Source organism: Papaver somniferum, chromosome 10, assembly GCF_003573695.1.
Source record: "Papaver somniferum cultivar HN1 chromosome 10, ASM357369v1, whole genome shotgun sequence".
Taxonomy (NCBI): Eukaryota; Viridiplantae; Streptophyta; class Magnoliopsida; order Ranunculales; family Papaveraceae; genus Papaver; species Papaver somniferum.
Genome location: NC_039367.1, coordinates 148,814,751 through 148,840,651, shown reverse-complemented (window position 1 = coordinate 148,840,651; position 25,901 = coordinate 148,814,751). Strand labels below are relative to the sequence as shown.

The 25,901-nt window shown below is 40.5% G+C and overlaps 1 pseudogene; it reads right to left on the bottom strand.

The window, feature by feature from the left end:
• Window positions 1-6,578: 6,578 nt before the first annotated feature.
• On the bottom strand, window positions 6,579-8,904 carry LOC113317837 (annotated as a pseudogene).
• Between the last annotated feature and the right edge of the window lie 16,997 nt (window positions 8,905-25,901).

The window sequence follows — 25,901 nt, the reverse complement described above, 5'->3', positions numbered from 1 at the left end:
TAAAATTTAGTATAAAACGGTTTTTCAAAATAATTAAAATACGTTCCAAATTTATCTCTTAGATTTTTACGGGATAAATTTATCTTATATATTTTGGATTTGTGTTAGGGTTTTGTATGCGGAAAAACCCCTCTTGTATCCGTGCGTTTTGAGAACTTTTTCTTCTTCGTTTTTCTATGATTGATACAAGGGTTTAAGTGCTAACAATTCCATGAGTTTTCCGCTGCCAAGTTCTAAAAGGACAAGTTTGAATGTGTTATTCAAACTTGTTAAGATTGTTGTATCTTGGAGGCAGATGTACCCGTAGGGCGATAGCATCATCTTTTCAGAGTGTAGCCGGGCATTCTTATCTTAAGGACAGTATGTTGAACATGCGCCTCAATCTACCATTACAAGTTTCTTCTCTCTATGTTGTTTAACAGGGATGTTCATTACATCAACAATTGCAGGAGACGACGCAAAAATCAGATAAGTGCCTCTTATATTAATTAGTTGTTTGATTTATTGAATTTTAATTGTTATTCTCCAACAATCTTAAGACAAGAATTAATCTCTTAGAGTAACAATTAAAATAAACGAGTTACGTTTCAATAATTAGAACAAGTAAAATTGTGTCGTAGAGATTGTTCATCTCTCAATTGCTTGTTAATCCCATAATACTAAACGTGTTATTTTAATTATGTGATAAAATGGAGCCTAAGATTTAGGTCATGCAACTGTTTGATATCTAATCAGTTGTCGTCAATGGATGTGTACCTTCCTGAACCCTTTCTTCCTTAGGTTTGTTTGGCTTGATTAGATAAGCCAATTGGAACCTGCAGCCATGCACGTAGACAATCACTTTGGCAACACATCCTTTGTTATGGGTCGATGCACAGTAAACGACTTTGTGATACTGATACGAATGTATGTTTGAATTATCTGATTTCAGTATGGTGGATCCCACAATGTTGAGACCAGTAGAAAGCGGTCGTATGACTTCAGTTCAAGGGATCGACTTTCCTGGATTTCAGCTTCTCTTAGGTCTTGGAATTCTCTTGTAGCTACAGTATTGTTCTGGGAGCGTCATCATTGCTGATAGACCGCAGTTAAAGGAATCTTGGACCCTGTTGTTGTTCTCCAGTTTTACATTTCAGGAATTTGTCGGATTTTTGTGCTTGTTTAATACCTTTACAAGCGTATCAACAGTTCGTTTTGATACTAGGGAAATAAAGATGACAACAACAAGCTATCATCTGGTGCAGTACCTACACTAAGGTTCCGACTTGATACGGCACATGCTAAAGCGCTGACAAGTAAATACCGGAAGTAGTAGGCGTTTGCACAAGGAATAAGTTATTGTCCTCTTTTCATCAGTATGAATCTTCTGAGCTACAATCCTATGTTCATTCAACTTAAAAGGAAGGAACAGGTAGAGTAATCCGTACTGCACGTAGGTACTACAGTATTTCCAATATCTATAATTTGGTTTATATGAGACTATTGAACAAGTTGATGTCAGAGGTGATTATCTCTCTAAAATTTATTTATTTTAGGAGAATTTACATGCCAGTATAACGCTTAACCAGACCCCATTATGTAAAAATTCGTAAAATACTGATGGGGAAAACTGGACACATTGCAATTTTACTTGGAAGAAGAACTGTAGGTTCTTGTCTTTCTCTAAAGAAAGAAAACGAGTGAAAAATTTATTTGTTATACTTCGGAGTTGTCTCTCTCAGTTTGGAAGGTGTTGTTAGGAAAGGAGATAATATATCTTATCCAACTCAAGAGTCCATAGAAGAATCGGTATTATCCTTATCAGTTTGCTGGTTGTTTTTAGATTAATTGACATGTCATTTCAAGTTAGATTCCAGTCTATTGCTAGAAGAGCTGTACTAGGAGGAACCTTGCATGGAATGTACATGAAAACCGTGTAAGAGCTGAGACTAAGACATTAGAGTCGTGTAAGAGCTGAGACTAAGACAAGAATCATGTAAAGGCTGAGACTAAGACGATATTACTTGGACGATGGGAGCATCTACTACAGAATGTGATGTGAATTATTCTGCTGACTTACAGAGGGAGTTTGTGTCCAAACTGAGACTGTACTACGACAAGCTCTTGGAGAAAGGATCAGGCCTCTTCATACCATCACCAAAGATGGACAGATGTTTCCTTGAGATCCAGATTGACGGAAAGGAAGCTTACCAGAATTTCTCGAGGATAATCGAGAATGCCAACGTTATTATGGAGACATATGAAGATCCAGTCCTCGGTAACGTCCAAGTTTACCCTGAGAAAGGGATGGTTGCGTTTTCAGCTGGTCTGCATGGTTGAGGTTTCACTTTAACAATTTAGCAAAGATGTATGCTTTTAAGTTCGGTATTGATGTCAGTAAGATGGTGAAGAGGCTTTGGGTGATAACTTCTTTGTCCCGGTAATTAAGAGATGGACTAAAGACCTACGCGCAAGTGTGGGTTTGTCCAATTCATTTATAAACCCATCAAACAGATTATTGCCACTTGTATGAATAACTAAATTTTGATCACTAACCTTGGTTGTGAGTGTAAGTTTCAGGTAAACGATTTTCCTGCGAATATGATGCAATAGATACGGGAACTGGTACCCTGGATTGTGCCAATGAAAGTGCGTCCTCCATTATGCAAAAATATATCCAGCGATACGAGTAAGTTAATTTAGAATTTATCTTCTCATGCAAAAGTACCGGTATGAACAAGTTAATATGCAGTTTCATAATCATGCAAAGGGGTGAGCGTCATCTCATCATGAGTAATTGTTGCACTTGTTGTCGATCTGCACTTACGCAATGCAAGAGGTAAGTCTTAAATAATTCTTAAGAGAAGTATTTAAGTGTGGGGATGAGATATATGATGTTTTAATAAGTACACCTCATTTATGAGATGTTTTGGAGTTAGCAATATTCTGTGAGGGTCTCGATTTTGCAAGAGGAACCTAGAAATTTCCCCTAGAAAACCTTGTTTGGCTCTCTTTGTAATTTGAAGAAGTTAGGAAGTCAGTATTGAAATTGACTTGGAGGTCTATTATTGAAGTCGAATCTTAGACTAATATTGACATTTCATAAACTCTTGCAAAATGAGTTCTGGACATTAGTAGCGAGGTGTGATTATGGACCTTTTTAGGCAGTGGCGTCTAGAGAAAAGAAGTAATAAGGATATTACTTTGGCTTTTTTTCAAAATTTAGTAAAATCACATTACCATGTGTGTTTATTGGGTGTCACTGTGTAATGATACATAAGTAGACGTTGTGGTAGTGTTTCTAAAAGGTTAATCAGATGCGAGACAAACTACAAGGTTTGGAGAAAATGAAGTATACCTGATGCAACCTGTTTTTACATATAAATGTATAAGCTTAGATACTAATCTTATAGACTGCGTTTATTATGATATATCTTGTGATATCATAAACATGTTTTACATCTACTAATAAATAAGTGTTGTTTAAGATTTTGACAGAAAACTAATATGCAGTTGACGTGGTCTAAAGGATCAATAGGTAACCAAAAGAAATTTTGAGGATATAGTTTCTGTCTAATGTGTTTAATATGTGTTGTAAAACAGATCTGCATCTCCGCGTTTACCCTGGGAAATCACAAGGATTCTCTGTCTAAAGGATCAGAGATTGGAATGCACGAGGTACATATTTAATTTCAAATATGTAATATATATTGCACTAACGTTAATCTTGAGGAAGCTGTAAAGAATATACTACTGAATAGTACATGTATTTTTTATGCTTTACAACCACCTATGAAATATGTGATATTTACGATTTGACTGAAAGACCAATTTAGTTGATATGATCTAAAGGATCGAAGGGAACCAGAAGAAATTCTGAAGGAGATTGTCTTTGTCAAACTCGATGAGTTTAATATGTGTTGTAAATGTGCAGTATAACAAGTGAATACACTAGTATCTCAAAAGAATTACTGGGATGATCTGATCTGAGACTTGCGATACTTGAGGTACATCTTAAATCATGTATGTGATACATATTGTACTGACCTTAAGAGATGTTGTTGTTTCAGGCTATGGAAAAATATTAGTTTATGTGTGTACCCTCTTAAGGAGTGTCTATCTAAGGAAGTCCTTAAAATAGACATGATGAAATTGATTTTTCGAGAAATCAAAGTTCGTGTGCTTTAATTCAAGCACGAGAGGAAGTCGAATGGCTATTAATATGCTTCTTAGAAGATATTCCTCTGTGACCGAAGCCTGTGGCCATCATTGCAGAAACTCAATTGACTATGTGAGTCTAAAGTAAATGACCAATGACAAAGTCTAGACATACTCGGAGAAGGATAATTCGGTAAGACAACTATACTCTCTAATGAAGTAATTTTAGTTGATTCGTGAAAGTAAAAAAGAGAGTCTCAGTAGACATGTAAAGTCAAAAGAGAAACTCATGGACTTAGTGAAGTCAACACAAAAATTAGTGATCCTTTGACGAAAGGATAATCTAGAGAAATAGTTTGAAATTATACATCGAGGGGGATGGGACTTAAGCTCATAAAATAAACTTTATATGAAGGATACTCAACCTTGCTGACTGGATATCCCAAGATCAAGGTTTCAAATGAGACAACTAATTTATGGTAGGTAAAGGTAAACACTATCAGAGAATTATATTCTCTCTGTCCCTTCCTTATGGTGTAGATGTGATAGTGTGACTGCATGTGAAGGGTGACTTTTAATAAGTCTTAATGAGTTCTATAGTTTCAATTTTAGATTGAAGTGGGGTGTAGCAGTGAACACTCTTGATGGAACTCACCTATCTGAATGAGGAAGTGGGTCGCTTCCTATGAGAGTATGAGCTGATTCTCTAGAGCATTCTGAGAAACAAGACGTTCAGGGCCAAAATGGACACAACGGCGGAGCTTGGCAGCAACCTTGGAGATATCATGCGTGGTTGTTATCGCGAATTACACCAAATGTTAGACAGTTCAAGACCTTATGGACACTGGCTAATAAGTAGTCCAGGTAACCTCTCACTAAGCAAAGGTTCAAGACCTCATGGACACCTATGCATATTCGTGATATTTCCTGTTTTCCGTGTTTTATCGTATTTTCATTCATGTGGGGGATTGTTGGAAAACCACCGGTTTTATGTGAATTAAAATTTAGTATAAAACGGTTTTTCAAAATAATTAAAATACGTTTCAAATTTATCTCTTAGATTTTTACGGGATAAATTTACCTTATATATTTGGATTTGTGTTAGGGTTTTGTATGCAGAAAAACCCCTCTTTTATCCGTGCGTTTTAAGAACTTTTCTTCTTCGTTTTTCAATGATTAATACAAGGGTTTAAGTGCTAACAATTCCATGAGTTTTCCGCTGCCAAGTTCTAAAAAGACAAGTTTGAATGTGCTATTCAAACTTGTTAAGATTGTTGTATCTTGGAGGCAGATGTACCCGTAGGGCTATAGCATCATCTTTTCGGAGTGTAGCCGGACATTCTTTTCTTAAGGACAGTATGTTGAACATGCGCCTCAATCTACCATTACAAGTTTATTCTCTCTATGTTGTTTAACAGGAATATTCATTACATCAACAATTGCAGGAGACGACACAAAAATCAGATAAGTGCCTCTTATATTAATTAGTTGTTTGATTTATTGAATTTTAATTGTTATTCTCCAACACGTCCATTGACTATTGCAACTCATTATGCATGTCATATTAGAAGCATACCGCTCATCTCTTGTAATGGAAATCTCTTTTACGAGGTGGAAAAAGATACAGCAGATCTAGAGCTAGAAAGAGATAGAAAATATAATCGATTAGCTTTGGTAGCATTCGATCTCCACGGTGAGAAGCTTAAAATGATTAATCTTCCGAGTGATGATGAATTCGTCTCGAGTTATAATGAGGGTGTAACTTTTGTTCATCCGGTTTTTTCAAAGGATTTTATCCATCGAATTACAAAGGATGTTTCTGTTATTCAAGCATTGATTCTTATGATGGTAAGGTTGTACTCCATGTATTGAAAGACACAGTTAAACACTTCTGGGTTAAGAAAACTATAAAGTTTGAACTTTCAAGAGAACCACGCACTCCTGCTTTTTCTGCCGCTAGTACCCATATTGTGAGTTTTTCTAACCAGGTGAGTCTGTATTGGATCATGAACGACAGTACCGATCATTTTATCCGGCCTTACAATGTGCATTCAAAAGAATTTAAAGTAGTAAAATTTCCTAAAGAAAGTTTCGGTCATAGTTCCAACTTTCACATTTCTAGTTACGTTGAAAATTTTCTCTCTTTAAAAACTTTGGCAACGATGATGGCTGAAGGAGACACAAGACAAGTACTAGAGGAATATAAGAAGAACTCATATCTTAGTCGAGAATTTTTTAACGATATACCAACCACTAACCCAGAAGTTATTTCATTTGTGGGCGAAGCAAGTAAGTTTTAGTTCTCATGTTTGAAGAAATACCAACAGATAATTTCAGGATTGATCAAGTTTCTTTGAAGACATTTTCATTTAGTTGTGAGCTCAAAATTTCAGGATGGATTGTTAATTCACTATGCAATAAAGTTTTTCTTACCAAGTGCATTGCTTTGAATCTCATATATATGATTGTATTAGAATCCAAGCCATTCCTTTTATTGGTATGTTGGACATAAACATGTTGCCTTTTGTGTCTCCTTTTCTCAATTTTAGCTAGTCTAGATGAACAAGATTGATTACGAGTAACGAATTTCAAACATACATTTCAATAAAAATTAGAATACAACACCCCTCGAAAACACACTCTTAATTGCCACAAAAACACACCCACAACCCATGGCAAACACACTGAACAGTTCCTATCTTCAACAGATAAGCACTCACCTTAACCTAGACTTGTAACATTTTCTTATGCTGGATAGCTATATAGGAATACATAAGCAAGGAGCATAGAGCATATGCCATTGTATGTAATCTTAGTTAGCCTCATATTCTGCCGTACCTTATCAATAAGCTCTCTTCTTTTGATCTTTCCGCCACCTGATTTCGGAACAGTACTAACAAATGTTACCTTGCGCAATCTTTTGAATGGTGCTACTTGCAGTTCAATAAATCTCTGAACATCTGCTTCGTTCAATGAGCTGTTGGGAGCACGCACAATATATGCTACTGGGATCTCACCAGCTTCGGCATCAGGATATGGGATGACAACTGCATCTAATATATCAGGGTGAGAAACCAGCAACCCTTCAAGCTCTGATGGTGCAATATGAATTCCTTTATAGTTGATGAGTTCTTTTATCCGGTCCACAACAAAAAGTTGTCCTTGTTCATCAAAATACCCAAAATCTCCAGTATGAACCCAGCCCTGATTATCTATAATCAATTTAGATTCCTCTGGATTGTTGAGATAACCTTGCATCATATTTTGACCTCGAACCCAAATTTCACCAAGCTGAGTAGGGGGCAGAGGGTTCATTGTGTGAACACTAATAATTTTAGATTCAACCCCTGGAACAAGGAGCCCTGTTGAGCCAGAGTTCCGAACTCCCTCGTACGGATTCTCGAAAGAAACAATTCCACAAGTCTCTGTCATGCCATAACCTTGAATTATGGTAGTTTGTGGTAATATACTTGCACATTCTTCCATTATATCCTTCCTAAGTGGTGCCGCACCAGAGCCTAGAACCTTTAGAGAAGACAAATCATAATTCCTCACCAAATTCTGTTTAGCCAAAGCAATCACAACTGCAGGATAAACAAATAAATGAGTGACTCTACGTTTCTCCACTGATCTCAAAACCATTTCTAAATCAAATTTCCCCATCGAAACCAATGTATTCCCTCTTTGAAGCTGTGCATATGAAATTACCGAAAATATATGAAACATTGGAAGGAAACAGAGAAACACACTATCTATTTCTCCATTACAATCTTGATCTGATGTAACCATCTGAGATGCAGCAATGAAATTTCCATGGGTTAACACCACACCCTTACTCACACTAGTAGTACCAGATGTATATAGTAATGAGGTAGTATCAGTTTGCTTAACTGGAACATAAGAAAACCCCGAAGAAATATCAGACCCGGATTATTCAACTAACTTAGAAAATTCTGTAAATTCTGAGCCAGATAAAGAAGAATTTAAAGAACCCAAAATTACAAATGGTAAACCAAGTCCTTTAATTTTTTCATACAATTGTTCAACCGTAACAATCAACTTTGGCTTGGATTCCTTGATTTGCTTTGAAATTTCAGCTGTTGTGTTTAAGGGATTAAAAGTAGCTGCTATAGCACCGATAGCAACAATCCCTAAGAAATATACAATAAATTGAGCAGAATTTGGTGCAAGAATTGCAACAACATCACCCTTTTCAATACCCAACTTAAAGAAACCAATAGAAACCTTAACCACCATAGATTTGAGTTCTTTGAAAGTTAATGTTTCACCAGAATCAACATCAACAATGGCAACCTTATCAGGATAAGATTCTGAGTTTCTGAATAGGAATGAGACTAAAGAAGTATTTGGATCTTCAGGCAGATACAGAGGAGGTCTTAAAGATCTGTAAATACCATCATTCCCATACCCACATGTCTCCATTGAAGGTGCAGAAAAAAGAAAGAAATGGTTGAATGATTGAATATCAAATGCTAGAACTAGATGTGTGTTTCTGTGCATTTATAGTACACGGTTTCAAGTTAAGAGTCCAAATTGTAATGTTAGAGATCTCAAGATATACATGAAAAAAAATAAAACTTGTCATTCACATGGACTCTTCCTTGTACTAAACGAAGGCTTTTCTTGTGGAAATCATTAAATGAAGGTGTACCTTCACTCCAGTTGCTTCATCATACCAAACTCAGTACCTAAACTAAGGCCTCACTTTGTGAAAATTATTGAATGAAGTTGTAGCTTCACTCCAATTTCTTCGTCATACCAAACTCAGTACCTAAACTAAGGCTTTTCTTGTGGAACTCATTGAATGAAGTTGTACCTTAACTCCAGGTTCTTCTTATCATAACAAATTCAGTACCTAAACGAAGTTTTTTATCGACAAAAACATTTAAAAGTAAGGTCTACCCATGTTCTAGTTACTGCATCACATCAACCTCCTTCCACCCAACCTGTCTCCACTGCCAAAGAGAACAAAAACAACTAGGAGCTTGAATCCAATAGTTTTAGCTCACTAACATGGGTTGAATATCTCAGTAAAATAGACTGAGAGCTCCAACGGGAATCTATTCGCCCTACTTCCCATCAAAAATTAGGTTGAAACCCCATTTCCTGAAACAGTCCAAAGGAAGGACCTATAAGTTCCTGGAAACAAAGACCTCTAATGATAGTAGAATAGAAGTGACCTAGTGTTACAACTCCTCGAAACAATCCTTATTTTGGGTCCAATTGGAACTCTAACTTTAAGAGCAAGTCTTACGGTGGAATCCAACCTATTCCAAGTGTGGAAAATTCATGGAATGTCAAGTCTAATGGCTTCCAAGTTGGGGTTTTCCACAGAAAATCCAAGCAACGTTCCATGTTTTGGTGGAAGGGTTCGTGAAATCCATCTAAACGCCAATAAGAATAACGCTGAACGCCAATAAGATTGACGCTGTAGAGGACAAGAAACACCAATATGAATGGCGCTGAATGCTAATCAAAATAGCGTAAGTCAAGCGCTAAAAAGAATGGCGTTCAGCTCTATTAACACTAGCGTTTTTCAGCGCCAATCTTAATTGCGCTAACCACAAAAAACATCCAGGAGCCACTCCACTTTTCCAATCCTATACTTAGATTTTTTTCTACTCTCTCATTTTTTTCCTCTTGAACAAACTAGTTTTTTGGTTTCATATATTGAAAAAATCAAATCAAAAAGAAGATAAAATTGATTGATACTAAAAATACTTCAACTACATTGATTCCACTACATCAAATTGCAAAAAAAAAAAAGAAAAAAACATAATTGAAGCTACATAGTTCCATAAGCTACATGGTTTCATATATTGAAATGACGAACATTGCTAGTGCTAGGATAACCAAGTGTTCTAGGAGGATAACCATGTTTTTCCAAAATCTTATTTTGTTTATCCAACATAAATTGCTGCTTCCATTCCGGCAAGGTCTCAACCACCACATCCAACACTTCGAGTTCATGTTTCTCCAAAGCCAAATCCACGGATTTCTTTTTTGTCTCTGCAATAGTTAATAAATATTCTTCTTGTCCATCCAATCTTGCCATCTTTTTTGCATTCTCTTCACTAAAATGTTTCAAAATACGCTCAGTTCCGTCGTTGATGGCCAATAGCTCCGAAGCTTCCCTTTGTTGAGCCCTTTTCCCCGTTGGTCGACGAGGGCCATCCTCTTCATGCCATCTTGGGTCGCTTCTTGCGGGACTCATGCTTTTTCCACCTCTAGCAACCGCACTCATGCTACTATACAAGTGACTAAAACAAGCCGAACCCCAATCATAATTACCAATCACATTCAAATCACGCAAGGAAGCGATCCAACCTTTGCTTGCTCTTGTAGTGGTACGTGCCAATAAAACTTTTGAAATCACCCATAATAAGAAGTATCGAGTCACAATCTCCCAATTTTCATCATTAATTGGATTGTCCTTGATATAGTTTGCGAGGCAACTAATAGGAAATTCAGGTGAGTTCTTGTTGTACTTTGCATACCCATGCAAAGGTCCAAAGTAGGTATCCTCTAGTTGTTGGTTTTCTCTACTTTTCCTTTTACTTGTAGCGGCATGTTCCAATCTTCTACGATCATTTCCAATAGGAATTCCAGTTAAGTGAACAAAATCTAAAGGGGTGAAACTAATTTCAAAGTTTGGGAAATGAAACGAATTGGTACTATACCGCCACCTCTCTATGATTGCATAATCTAGTTGTTGATCACCTCTCTTAATTATAATTTCAAAAAATCTAGCAAGGCCGGAATTTTGAAGAACTTGACTAGCACTTTCATGAACCACCACACGATCATATAAATCCTCAAGGTCTTCTATATTACTTCTAAACGTGATATAATGTTGTGTATCAAGTGGGTCTATACTTGTAGAAATATGTTTCTCATCCGGTTCTTTTGAACCCAAGGTCATAAACACATCCATATCCACAATCTATACAAAATCATCAAATTAAAATCAATATAGTCAAACAATGACCTAAAATTGTTTACATAATGTAACTAACACATGTTAATTCATTATCTCATGGCAATTTCACAATGTTCATCATCTAAAACCCTAAATAACACAATATTCATCATCTAAAACCCTAAATTACATGTCATATTCGTCATTGTGAATCAAAATTGTTATCGTTCATCATACAATCGAGTATCATGCATACAATCAACAATAATATCATCTAAATTCCTAACATTTCATCAAACTATAAACTAAACTCAAATTATAATTCAACTAACCTCTCTTTGGATTCTCAATCAAATTGAGAAATTTAAGTTTGATTCGATTCCTTATGCAGCATAGAACAAACCCTTTGAAGCAATTTGATTTATTTGAGTTGTGCTGGGTTTTAGGTTGTTGTTCTTCTTTTTTCAGAGAAGATGAACTGTGAGAGGAAGAAGAAGAAGGGGTCGATGGTGTTACTGGATATATGAACGAAAAAGCGCTAATAAGATTAGCGCTTAGCGCTATTAACAATTGCGTTTGGCGCTAATAAGATTGGCGTTTTGACCGTTGACTAAAGTCTAGCGTTATTATTAATAGCGTTTCCCTGGCGCTATTATTATTCGCGTTTTACGGTATTCTTATTTGCGTTTTCTGTGTTCCACCATTAGACTTGCGCTTCCATCAACAGTTCCAAGTGCTGAGGTGGCATAGAAAATGGAAGATGGATGGATTCCACCGTAAGGCTTGCTCTAAAGAATGATTCCAATTATTTTGTTATGTGTAAAGGTATCACAGTAGCTAACTATCAGCTAACAAGGTAATAGACTTTATATTATCCTCTTGCCTTATTTACCTTTAGGAGATTATCTCCATTTACTTGGGTTGTAAACACAAAAGATATTATATGGTTTTATGTATATTCTAGCCAAGAGGAACATTTCTCCTCAAGGAAATTATCATCAAATCCAAGATGGTATCAGCCCCTCTACGATCCTATTTTCTCTAAACCATTAAAATCAATGGCGACGGAACAACTGAAGCTCACAGACATTGCTAAGGCATATAGTTCTATGCATCTACAGCAACCCGATGATGATTTCTACATGGATACCAGTGCTACCTCGCATCTCACTGCTGATTCAGGTACTTTACATGGCGTTACGAATTCTAGTACTGTACGGTCTATCTTAGTTGGCAATGGAAATAGCATTCCAGTTACTGCTAGTGGTACCAAGCTCATAAACCTCCCTTCTCGCACCCTTCAACTCAAAAATACTCTTGTTGTTCCCGATATTATCAAAAACTTAGTTTATGTTCGTAAGTTCACCACTGATAATCGTGTGTCTGTTGAGTTTGATCCATCTGTTTTTTTTGTGAAAGATCTGAGTTCGAGAAGGATTATCCTTCGGTGCAATAGTTCCGGGGAGCTCTACCCTATCACCAACTCTGTCGTGCCACCTACAAAATCGTCCCAGCCTTCTCCCATTTCCCTTGCTGCTTTTTCGCCAAATATTTGGCATAGCTGCCTTGGCCACCCTGGCAAGGAAATTTTAGATGTCTTATGCAAAAATAATTCTATTCATTGTAATAAGAATAATTCTTCTCAACTTTGTCATTCATGTCAAGTTAGTAAACATGTTCGATTTCCATTTTATGAATTTAATTCCATTACTTTTGCACCCTTTGATATCATACATAGCGATTTATGGACATTACATTACATATCGATACCGGTTTTCGATATTATCTTATATTGCTTGATGATTTTACCAACTATCTATGGGTCTACCCTTTGAAATTTAAGTCCCAAATTTATAGCAATTTTTTGGAATTTCCTTCTTTCGTTCAAACTCAATTTGAACGACAAATAAAATGTTTTCAATATGACATGGGTCGTGAATTTGACAACTCTCCCTTCCATACTTTTTCTCGTAATAATGGTCTTGTTTTTCGTTTCTCTTGACCCCAAACTTCATCCCAAAATGGCAAGGCCGAACGTATGATACGTCGTATCAATGATATCACCCGTACCCTTATGTCTCACGCTTCCGTTCCTCCAAAATATTAGGTCTACTCTCTCCATATGGCTGTCTATCTACATAATTTTCTACCCACCAAAGTCCTTAATTTTCACTCACCCGTGTCTATTCTTTATCAATGACAACCAACGTATGAACATCTACGTACTTTTGGTTGCCTTTGCTATCCAAATCTCTCGTCCACAACTCCTCACAAACTCTCCCCTCGTTCCACTAGGTGTGTCTTTCTTGGTTTTCCTCCCAACCACCGTGGATACCGCTGCCTTGATCTTGGCACAAACAAGATTATTATCTCTCGTCATGTAACTTTCGATGAAAATGTATTTCCCTTCACAAATCTCACTACAAATACCTCTTTTACTGTCGAGTCTCCCCTAAATCTCCTTCATTCTTCCTATAACCTCTCTTACCCATCTATACAGCATGATCAACCTACTGACACCCAGGCTTCCACTATCCCACCCACTACTTCAGGACCCTATACCCCTCCTCACCGTCGGTCCAACTTCACATATGATGCGTCTGTTCCACTTCCAACCTCCCAGCCTACGTCAGTTCCACTTCCTCCACCTGTACGTACGTCAGTTCCACCAGCTCCTATGTCTGCACACCCACCTTCCCCTAATAGAATCTTGTACCTACGTCTGTCCAATATCTTCTCTAAGTCAGTTTCTCCGGGTCCTCTCTGCACTAATTCCACAGCTGCAGACTCCACCATCTCCTCTTCCCCTACTGTTACAGATTGTAACTCCACTACCGTCCCTACTACTGTCCTTCCCACTACAGACTCCCCATCCTCGCCACCTACTACTGTCCTTCCCACTACAACATCCCCCCCCCCCACTACAGCTCCTTCTCGTCCTGTTACTCGATCCTCCCGTGGTATTTACCGACCGATCCACCGGCTCAATCTCCATGTTCAAACTTTACGGCATATCTCTCCAATTCCTCGCTCTCACTTGTATGCTCTTAGGGATATAAATTGGAATTCCTCCATGAAAGATGAGTACAATTCTATGTTGAAAACTAATACGTGGGAACTTGTACCACGACCTCGTGATGCTCATGTTATTCGTTCCATGTGGCTTTTTTGTCACAAATATAATGCTGATGGATCTTTGCAGCGACACAAGGCTCGTCTTGTTGCTAATGGCAAATCTCAGCAGGTTGGGGTTGATTGTTTTGAAACGTTTAGTCCGGTTGTCAAACCTTCTACTATTCGTATTGTTCTTACTATTGCTACTTCGCGTTCTTGGCCAATCCATCAACTAGATGTTAAGAATGCTTTTCTCCATGGTGATCTGACCGAGACAGTTTATATGCATCAGCCTCCAGTATTTGTTGATCCGGATCACCCTGATTACGTATGTCGATTACGCAGATCGTTATATGGTCTCAAGCAGGCTCCTCGGGTGTGGTTTCAGAGATTTGCCAAGTTTATCACAGGTTGTGGTTTCCGTGGTAGTGTATGTGATCCCTCACTTTTTGTTTATCAATCAGGATCAGAAAAGGCATACTTAGTTTTATATGTTGATGACATTATTTTGACTGCCTCTACTGATGCTCTCCTATGCCGCTTCATTGATTTGATGAAGAGAGAGTTTGTTATGTCTGACCTTGGTCCACTACATCATTTTCTGGGCATCACTGTTACTCGTTCATCCTCAGGATTATTTTTGTCTCAGTCATTATATGCACAAGACATCATCGCGCGTGCCTCCATGAAAAAATGTAATCCAGTGACTAGTCCGGTCGACACAAATTCCAAGCTCAGTGCTACCTCTGGCCCGACACTTTCAGATCCCACTCTATACAGAAGCCTAGCGGGTGCTCTTCAGTACCTCACTTTTACTCAGCCAGATATTTCATATGCAGTTCAGCAGGTATGTCTATTTATGTATGATCCTCGTGAGCCTCACATGCATGCCCTCAAGCGAATCCATCGCTATCTTCAGGGCACCATCAACCACAGACTATTTCTCTCGGTCTCCTCTATCTATGGCTTAACAGCATACTCTGATGCTGACTGGGAGGGTTGTCCTGATTCTCGACGATCGATATCTGGTTTTTGTGTCTTTCTTGGTGACAACCTCATCTCCTGGTCCTCCAAGCGTCAAGGCACAGTCTCTCGATCCAGTGCCGAAGCTGAATACCGGGGAGTAGCAAATGCGGTTGCTGAAACAACATGGCTTCGCAATCTTCTTCTAGAGCTCCGACTATCTCTACGACGTGCTACTATTGTTTACTGTGACAATGTAAGTGCGATATATATGTCTGGAGATCCTGTTCAACATCAATGCACCAAACATGTGGAGATTGATATACATTTTGTTCGTGAATGAGTTCGTATTGGTGCCATTCAAGTCTTAGATGTTCCCTCTGAGAACCAATATGCTGACATCTTTACCAAGGGGCTTTCTCGACAGCTATTTGTTCGCTTTCGTTCTAGTCTTAGCGTTTGTTTGTCTCCCGCTCAGACTAAGGGGATGTAATAGACTTTATATTATCCTCTTGCCTTATTTACCTTTAGGAGATTATCTCCATTTACTTGGGTTGTAAACACAAAAGATATTATATGGTTTTATATAAATTCTAGCCAAGAGGAACATTTCTCCTCAAGGAAATTATCATCAAATCCAAGACAAGAATATGTACTATGTCAAACATCTCAATAGTCGATACAATCCAATAATCAACAATCCCAAACAGAAAAACTGGATTGCCACAATCACAACTATACCCACATAATTCGAAACAAAGCAGCATAAGGTTACCTGTAATAGATGTTCTGTGCTGTGTTTCATACCCATCAAGAACAATGATGAAAACTTAGCAGGAGATGCTGTTCTGTTTGTAAAGGAGTTGAGTAAATGTAGTCTTTCCAGTGCTCCCATTCACCACCATGGGGATGGGGTGGACTTGGGAAGACCACAGTAGCTAAACCCATTTAGGAATCATGTATCACCATTATTAGCTGCTAAACAGTAAAGATCATAGTCTTAAGATATTCAAGAAGCCATCTAATTTATCTTCAAATCTTGTTAGTTTCAATTTCAGGAGGAGAAATGGAGAATAAAATGGATATAGGGATTTTGAGAAAGAGAGAAAAAGTTGTTGATAAGACTGAATGACTAATCTATGTTGCCGGTATTGACTAGTGCTCATTACCCGAGAAAATGGGTTGCCCTTATCTTAATTTTTTTTTCCTTAGGTTAGCACTTGTTTGGTTGCCTTTTCTTTGTGGTATACACCTGTCACAAGAGAATTTTTGATCCACAAGTTGTTCGTTGCTAAGAATATTATTGATCTTCTTTTTATTCTCCTTTCAAACTCCTGGAATAAAAAAAGTATTGTTATTTGAATATTCCCATTTGGTACATTGGAGATTTTTACAAGCAATATATTTTGGTCAATACAATATGAGTGCAGTGTGCTTGAGAACAACGTTTTTCAGTACCCCCAACGTGATTACAACTCTTAACCAATATATGTTTGTCTAATGGCTGGCATCATCAATAATTTGACGTTAAGATTTCAATACGTCTCTGCTTTGTAACCACGTAAAACAATACGTGTGTACAACTACGGATCAACAAAACAGTTCAAAGCAACTAACTACTAGTCGTAACAATTTCAGTTTGGAATACTTTATTTATTTCCAAAAATTAAGAAGAAACTTTATGTGTCTGTCTGGCTGCGTTGGCTTCATGAATGATAGTTGTGCAGAGGATTTTATAAATAAAAGCAACTAACTAGCTGGTTTTAAAGAAAATCCATTCAAGTTTTTTTTTTTTTGTGGGTCTGAAACTCAAAACCATTTGTGTAACAGTCACTCCAATCTGTTTTATCATTTCATTCTGCAGCTGATGATGCAACCTTTATAGTCTGTGACTTGGGAACAACACTTCTTAGAATTTGAAAATCGAGAAGATGAACGGTAAACAACGGTGCTGCGTAAGAAGAACAACGTCTTCTGCGGTGGTAAGAGCAAGTTTTTCATGGAAAAGTACTTGAATTGGGTGGAAGCACTGATAACAGCTTCGGTTTTTATCTTACTGTTGGGTCTATTTTGTTGTTGCATTAGTATTGAACCTAATCAAGGTGGTAATGATGTTTGTGCTTGCGATGGTGTCTCCGGTGTTTAATCTTAAATCTTCTCAAAGTACATGATATTTTTTCATGTTGTAAATTGTAAATAAGTGTTTCTGTTTCTTATGTTCTTGTGTACACATATATCTCACTATCGGACACGTGTATACAGAAAGGTACGTGGAAAGCATGCAAGCCAAAACATCAAAACACGATGCGTCGCGAAGCACCAAATAAACCCCTAGGAGTTGCTTTATCTCATCCCCAGAAGAGGAGCTAAGATCAACGGTGGAGAGAAAGTCAGCTGACACGGACTGACAGGGGCAGAAGACACTTGTCTGACACGAGCAGACCCCTCAACCACCCGCATTAAACACTCTGCTCAGTGCACGTGTCGACCGACCTATGGAACGAGCGAAGATGCCTCCGCGGGATCGAGGGGGAAACGCAGACCTCTGCGTGATGGACACAAGACACTAGAAGATAAGGTTCCAACGGTCTTCAGAGATGGGTCCCACGTTCCTACCTTATAAATACCCAATCTCCACAAAGGGGGAGGGGGATCGAAAAAAGATCAGGAGAGAGAGAGAATAGCAAAGGTAAGGAATCCCATAGTGGAGAGAAATATGTAAACCCCAAGTCATTCAACTATTCGTGTAACCGTTAATAATATAGTAGAACAACAAACCCCGTGGATGTAGGCCTTAGTGCTGAACCACGTAAATCTTGGTCTTATTTACATTTCAGCACTTTACATTCATCTAGTTCCGCATGCATTTGCTTATATATGTTGCTTTCCTTTTATATTTGTACCCCATGCATAATCGCTACGCACGGGGAATTTGGAGGAGGCCATGATAAACCCGTGGGTTTTGAGCCAATGAACCCACATCAGGGTATCACCATCGTAATCTCTTTAGACTTTAACAATTGATTGCGGGCATTCGGACCCCGCGTAGTTCGTGTGTCCACAATTTGGCGCTAGAAACAGGGAACTTCGTCCCGGTAAAAGATTTATCTTGTCCTGTGATTTCATTCTAATTTGGCATACGATTGCTCCGATTTTATCAGCTCTGACTGTATAGATCATTCGTCAACAGTATTATATTCAAAAACCCACTTTTTGCCTTCGATAAGAGTTAGTGTTCCAAGCGTGGGTTATTTTCCTAATCCGTCGGATTTACAATTTTCATAGTTTTTTTTTATATACTAAAGATCGCCTTTAATAAACCCGCTTTTGAAAAATTGTATTTCGACAACTAACCCGCTTCACGCGGATATTCCCGTTTCTGTTTGAATAAATTTATACAGAGAGAACGTGTTGTGAGTAAAGAAGGCGAGTTTACGCTAGATTTCGTCAACAAAAAGGCACGTGATGGAGAAGACGCAGGAAGCAGGAAAATCCAAAGCTTTGTCAAAAGAAACACCCCGGACAACCCCGATCATCACCCGAAGCAAGCAGAAAGGAGATAAAATTAAAATGACCAATCGAAGGCAGGATACCACTGAAATCACTTCACCCATGAACGCTAATTCTGTTGCAATGGCGGCTCTCAGAGCAGCAACGATAAAATACGGGGAAGCCGCGGTAGTCCCGAAGGCTGCGGAGGCTAGCAATACCTTCGCCATGAGTCAACTTAACCAACCAAGGGAAAGGGTGGATGAATCCAGAACATTCCAACCCGCGCATCTGCTAACCTTTGGAATGCCGCTAACAAATAACCAGAATCAAACCATACCGGCGGCTCGGGCACCGCAGAGGGGCGCTCACTCCAATTTGGAAACACCAGCAACAGAAGTTGAACCCCTGCCACCTTTAATACAGACCATGGAGGAGGGCGGCGCCACGGCTGTAGCGGCACGTGCGGGGACTCCCAATCAGGGGTCCAACCAATCACACCAACTAATGGCTGAGCTCGAGGAACTGAGAAGGAACCAACAGGTTTACGCAGAAGCTGTAGCACTTTTGGCCAGAGAAAATCAAGATTTAAAGGAGCGGATTGCTCTAAGCACAAAGACCAACCAACAACTTGATGAAGCAAGCTCCAAAGCACCAGAGCCAAACCAAGACTGCAGAGTCGTCCTAGCGACTAATGAAGACGCGACAAGGAGACATAGCGTATCCGACCTGGATTATGACGATGGAGAATCAAACGGAAATGATCTGAAGAATTTAGAACACCAACGCGCAATGGAGGAACTGCGAGATGAGATGATGGCAGAGATCAGGCAATTGAAAAATAAACAAGGAGGGGGAAGGTTAGAAGAGGTTATGAGAGAAGCTAACTCCACGCCCCTGACGCATCGCTTGGCCAACACCCCTATTCCCCTGAAATGCCCTGTCCCGACGTTCGAATGCTATGATGGGTCCAGCGACCCTGCTGCACATGTTCGGTACTACAACCGCGTCCTAGCGAGATGGGGACAGAACGACGCCGTACTCTGTAGATACTTCCCGTCAAGTTTGAAGGGATCGGCGTTATCATGGTTTGATAATCTGCCACCAATCTCCATACACTCATACGACCAACTGGCAGAGAAATTCTTAAGAACATACATGTACAACAAGACTGTAAACACGGGGATGGATAAGCTTTTTTCACTAGCAATCGGCTACAAGGAAACCACGAGGGAATACACAAACAGATGGCATAGGATCTGCCAAGCCATAGGAAGCGTGGACCCAGTGGTAAGCATCAATTGCTATAAGTGGGGCTTGGACCGAATGAGTCCCCTATTTGTTGAAATTCACGGGAGCGTGCCCAAGACAGAAGGCGATCTCCGAATAATTATCGAGAAGCACGCTCGACTTGAAGAAATTCAACGGGAAAACCCGAGGGCATATCCGCAGAGGTCTCACCGCACCAATTCAGCAGAACAAACCAATGGGGCCAAAAGGGGTTCCTCAGATGAGAGACCTCACGAAGATAGAAAGGAACGGAGGGATGAACGAAGAACAGGCGACCGAAAATTCGAAGACCAAGTTTACACGAAACTCAACGCTAGCTATGCTCGTATCCTGCGGGAGATCAAAGGGAGGGAAAACTTAGAATGGCCATGGTCTAAGGGAAAGCAGCCCCCAAGATCCGAGAAGTCTAAAGATTACTGTGAGTATCACTGTTTCAACGGACACCAGACCGAAAAATACAAGAACCTTAAAATAATGATCCAAAAATTAATTGATGCGGGAGAGCTCAAACATTACATACGGAAGGAGGTTACCGAGGACAGATCCAAACGAACCAAACCAGTCCAACTTCCGGAAGAAAACCGAACAATCAACACCATCTCGTGTTCCGAAGCCACAGGACCCTCGCTCACAGCACAGATTGGAAAAAGGTTACGGAAGCAATTCGAAGATCGCTGCGAGTTATATAAGGTCGATGGGATAACAGTGGACGAACATGAAAAATGGATGGAATTACCTGTCATCTTCGATGCCGAGGATATCGAAGAAGATATGGAAGACCATAACGATCCCTTGGTCCTGACATTACCAATAGCGGGATGTAACCTCAAAAAGATCCTCATAGACGGGGGAAGCTCTGTGAATGTCCTATTCTATGACGCATTCAAGCGGATGAAGCTCCATGATGAACAATTGATGACCTCTTATCACACCATCTACGGATTCAATGGAGCGGCCACGAAGCCCTTGGGAGACATTGTGTTACAGGTTAACGCAGGGCCCATGAAACTGGATACCCGATTCAGTGTGGTGGATACCCCTTCCCCCTACAACGCCATTATTGGACGACAGTGGGTACACAAGCTCAAAGGAGTGGCGGCAACATACCACCAGTACCTAAGATTTCCAACACCTGAGGGAATTATGGAGATCAAGGGAGATCGAATCGCTACACGAGAATGCCAGGCCACTCAGGATCATATCAACAACGAGCAAGAAGAACAGCGAAAAATCCGAAGAGTAAGAAATCAAGAAACCACGCAAGAGAAAGCCGTAGAACTATTCCTTAAGGAAACCACAGGAAAAGGCTTGATGATACAGGGTAATGTCCGAGGCTCGGAAACAAGTACCTCAACAATCAACAAAGAGCAGAAACACGCCAAATAGCAATTAAAGAGCGCCCCAGTCCTCGGAAACCCAAGGCCTATGTTCACACCCGTGGAACCCACTAAGGAAATCAACATAGGAACGGAAGAAGACCCAAAGAGGGTCAAAATCGAAAACATCAGAGGAGAGAGAGAGAGAGAGAATAGCAAAGGTAAGGAATCCCATAGTGGAGAGAAATATGTAAACCCCAAGTCATTCAAACTATTCGTGTAACCGTGAATAATATAGCAGAACAACAAACCCCGTGGACGTAGGCCTTAGTGCTGAACCACGTAAACCTTGGTCTTATTTACATTTCAGCACTTTGCATTTATTTAGTTCCGCATGCATTTGCTTATATATGTTGTTTTCCTTTTATATTTGTACCCCATGCATAATCGCTACGCATGGGGAAGTTGGAGGAGGCCATGATAAACCCGTGGGTTTTGAGCCAATGAACCCACATCCGGGTATCATCATCGTAATCTCTTTAGACTTTAACAATTGATTGCGGGCATTCGGACCCCGCGTAGTTCGTGTGTCCACAATTTGGCGCTAGAAACAGGGAACTTCGTCCCGGTAAAAGATTTATCTTGTCCTGTGATTTCATTCTAATTTGGCATACGATTGCTCCGATTTTATCAGCTCTGACTGTATAGATCATTCGTCAACAGTATTATATTCAAAAACCCACCTTTTGCCTTCGATAAGAGTTAGTGTTCCAAGCATGGGTTATTGTCCTAATCCGTCGGATTTACAGTTTTCATAGTTTTTTTTATATATACTAAAGATCGCCTTTAATAAACCCGCTTTTGAAAAATTGTATTTCGACAACTAACCCGCTTCACGCGGATATTCCCGTTTCTGTTTGAATAAATTTATACAGAGAGAACGTGTTGTGAGTAAAGAAGGCGAGTTTACGCTAGATTTCGTCAACAAAAAGGCACGTGATGGAGAAGACGCAGGAAGCAGGAAAATCCAAAGCTTTGTCAAAAGAAACACCCCGGACAACCCCGATCATCACCCGAAGCAAGCAGAAAGGAGATAAAACTAAAATGACCAATCGAAGGCAGGATACAACTGAAATCACTTCACCCATGAACGCTAATTCAGTTGCAATGGCGGCTCTCAGAGCAGCAACGATAAAATACGGGGAAGCCGCGGTAGTCCCGAAGGCCGCGTAGGCTAGCAATACCTTCGCCATGAGTCAACTTAACCAACCAAGGGAAAGGGTGGATGAATCCAGAACATTCCAACCCGCGCATCTGCTAACCTTTGGAATGCCGCTAACAAATAACCAGAACCAAACCATACCGACGGCTCGGGCACCGCAAAGGGGCGCTCACTCCAATTTGGAAACACCAGCAACAGAAGTTGAACCCCTGCCACCTTTGGTACAGACCATGGAGGAGGGTGGCGCCACGGCTGTAGCGGCACGTGCGGGGACTCCCAATCAGGGGTCCAACCAATCACACCAGCTAATGGCTGAGCTCGAGGAACTGAGAAGGAACCAACAGGTTTACGCAGAAGCTGTAGCACTTTTGGCCAGAGAAAATCAAGATTTAAAGGAGCGGATTGCTCTAAGCACAAAGACCAACCAACAACTTGATGAAGCAAGCTCCAAAGCACCAGAGCCAAACCAAGACTGCAGAGTCGTCCTAGCGACTAATGAAGACGCAACAAGGAGACATAGCATATCCGACCCGGACTATGACGATGGAGAATCAAACGGAAATGATCTGAAGAACTTAGAACACCAACGCGCAATGGAGGAACTGCGAGATGAGATGATGGCAGAGATCAGGCAATTGAAAAATAAACAAGGAGGGGGAAGGTTAGAAGAGGTTATGAGAGAAGCTAACTCCACGCCCCTGACGCATCGCTTGGCCAACACCCCTATTCCCCTGAAATGCCCTGTCCCGACGTTCGAATGCTATGATGGGTCCAGCGACCCTGCTGCACATGTTCGGTACTACAACCGCGTCCTAGCAAGATGGGGACAGAACGACGCCGTACTCTGTAGATACTTCCCGTCAAGTTTGAAGGGATCGGCGTTATCATGGTTTGATAATCTGCCACCAAACTCCATACACTCATACGACCAACTGGCAGAGAAATTCTTAAGAACATACATGTACAACAAGACTGTAAACACTGGGATGGATAAGCTTTTCTCACTAGCAATAGGCTACAAGGAAACCACGAGAGAATACACAAACAGATGGCATAGGATCTGCCAAGCCATAGGAAGCGTGGACCCAGTGGTGAGCATCAATTGCTATAAGTGGGGCTTGGACCGAATGAGTCCCCTATTTGTTGAAATTCACGGGAGCGTGCCCAAGACAGAAGGCGATCTCCGAATAATTATCGAGAAGCACGCTCGACTTGAAGAAATTCAACGGGAAAACCCGAGGGCATATCCGCAGAGGTCTCACCGCACCAATTCAGCAGAACAAACCAATGGGGCCAAAAGGGGTTCCTCAGATGAGAGACCTCACGAAGATAGAAAGGAACGGAGGGATGAACGAAGAACAGGCGACCGAAAATTCGAAGACCAAGTTTACACGAAACTCAACGCTAGCTGTGCTCGTATCCTGCGGGAGATCAAAGGGAGGGAAAACTTAGAATGGCCATGGTCTAAGGGAAAGCAGCCCCCAAGATCCGAGAAGTCTAAAGATTACTGTGAGTATCACTGTTTCAACGGACACCAGACCGAAAAATGCAAGAACCTTAAAATAATGATCCAAAAATTAATTGATGCGGGAGAGCTCAAACATTACATACGGAAGGAGGTTACCGAGGACAGATCCAAACGAACCAAACCAGTCCAACTTCCGGAAGAAAACCGAACAATCAACACCATCTCGTGTTCCGAAGCCACAGGACCCTCGCTCACAGCACAGATTGGAAAAAGGTTACGGAAGCAATTCGAAGATCGCTGCGAGTTATATAAGGTTGATGGGATAACAGTGGACGAACATGAAAAATGGATGGAATTACCTGTCATCTTCGATGCCGAGGATATCGAAGAAGATATGGAAGACCATAACGATCCCTTGGTCCTGACATTACCAATAGCGGGATGTAACCTCAAAAAGATCCTCATAGACTGGGGAAGCTCTGTGAATGTCCTATTCTATGACGCATTCAAGCGGATGAAGCTCCACGATGAACAGTTGATGACCTCTTATCACACCATCTACGGATTCAATGGAGCGGCCACAAAGCCCTTGGGAGACATTGTGTTACAGGTTAACGCAGGGCCCATGAAACTGGATACCCGATTCAGTGTGGTGGATACCCCTTCCCCCTACAATGCCATTATTGGACGACAGTGGGTACACAAGCTCAAAGGAGTTGCGGCAACATACCACCAGTACCTCAGATTTCCAACACCCGAGGGAATTATGGAGATCAAGGGAGATCGAATCGCTACACGAGAATGCCAGGCCACTCAGGATCATATCAACAACGAGCAAGAAGAACAGCGAAAAATCCGAAGAGTAAGAAATCAAGAAACCACGCAAGAGAAAGCCGTGGAACTATTCCTTAAGGAAACCACAGGAAAAGGCTTGACGAAAGAGGGTAATGTCCGAGGCTCGGAAACAAGTACCTCAACAATCAACAAAGAGCAGAAACACGCCAAATAGCAATTAAAGAGCGCCCCAGTCCTCGGAAACCCAAGGCCTATGTTCACACCCGTGGAACCCACTAAGGAAATCAACATAGGAACGGAAGAAGACCCGAAGAGGGTCAAAATCGGGACCATCATGGGCGAAGGGAGAGAACATTCCTTAACCAAATTACTTAAGGAATATGCGGATGTGTTCGCCTGGAAGTTAGGAGATATGCCAGGGATAGACCCAAAAGTAATCCAACATGAACTACGCATCAAACAGGGCACACCCCCGTTCAGGCAGAAAATACGAAAAGTGGCTCCAGAATATCATGAGGCGGTAGAAACAGAACTTCGGAAGCTACTAGACGCAGGATTTATCAAGGAAGTCAAGTATCCTACCTGGATATCCAACATGGTCATTGTTCCTAAGAAAAATGGAGGGGTTAGAATATGCATCGACTTCACCAATCTCAACAAGGCGTGTCCAAAGGACAGCTATCCCCTGCCGAGCATAGATCAACTTGTTGAAGCAGTTGAAGGGTACGAGGAGCTGTCGTTTATGGACGGATACTCTGGTTACAACCAAGTAGCCCTGGCAGAAGAAGATCAGCAACACACAGCATTCTATACACCACATGGCCTTTATTGCTATACCAGAATGCCTTTCGGGCTCCGAAACGCAGGGGCAACATACCAAAGGATGGTCGATGCTATCTTCAAACCATGGATTGGAGGAACCCTAGAAGTCTACGTGGACGACATGCTCGTCAAAAGCAAGCTGCGTAAAAATCACCACCAGGACCTGAGGAATATTTTCAATGCAATGAGACAGCATCACATGAAAGTAAATCCGGAGAAATGTACTTTCGGTGTCACCTCAGGGAAGTTCCTCGGTTATCTGGTGACGAAAAGGGGCATCGAGGTAGACCCAGCTAAGATTCAAGCCATAGTAGAGATGTCGTCACCAAAGAATCTAAAGGAAGT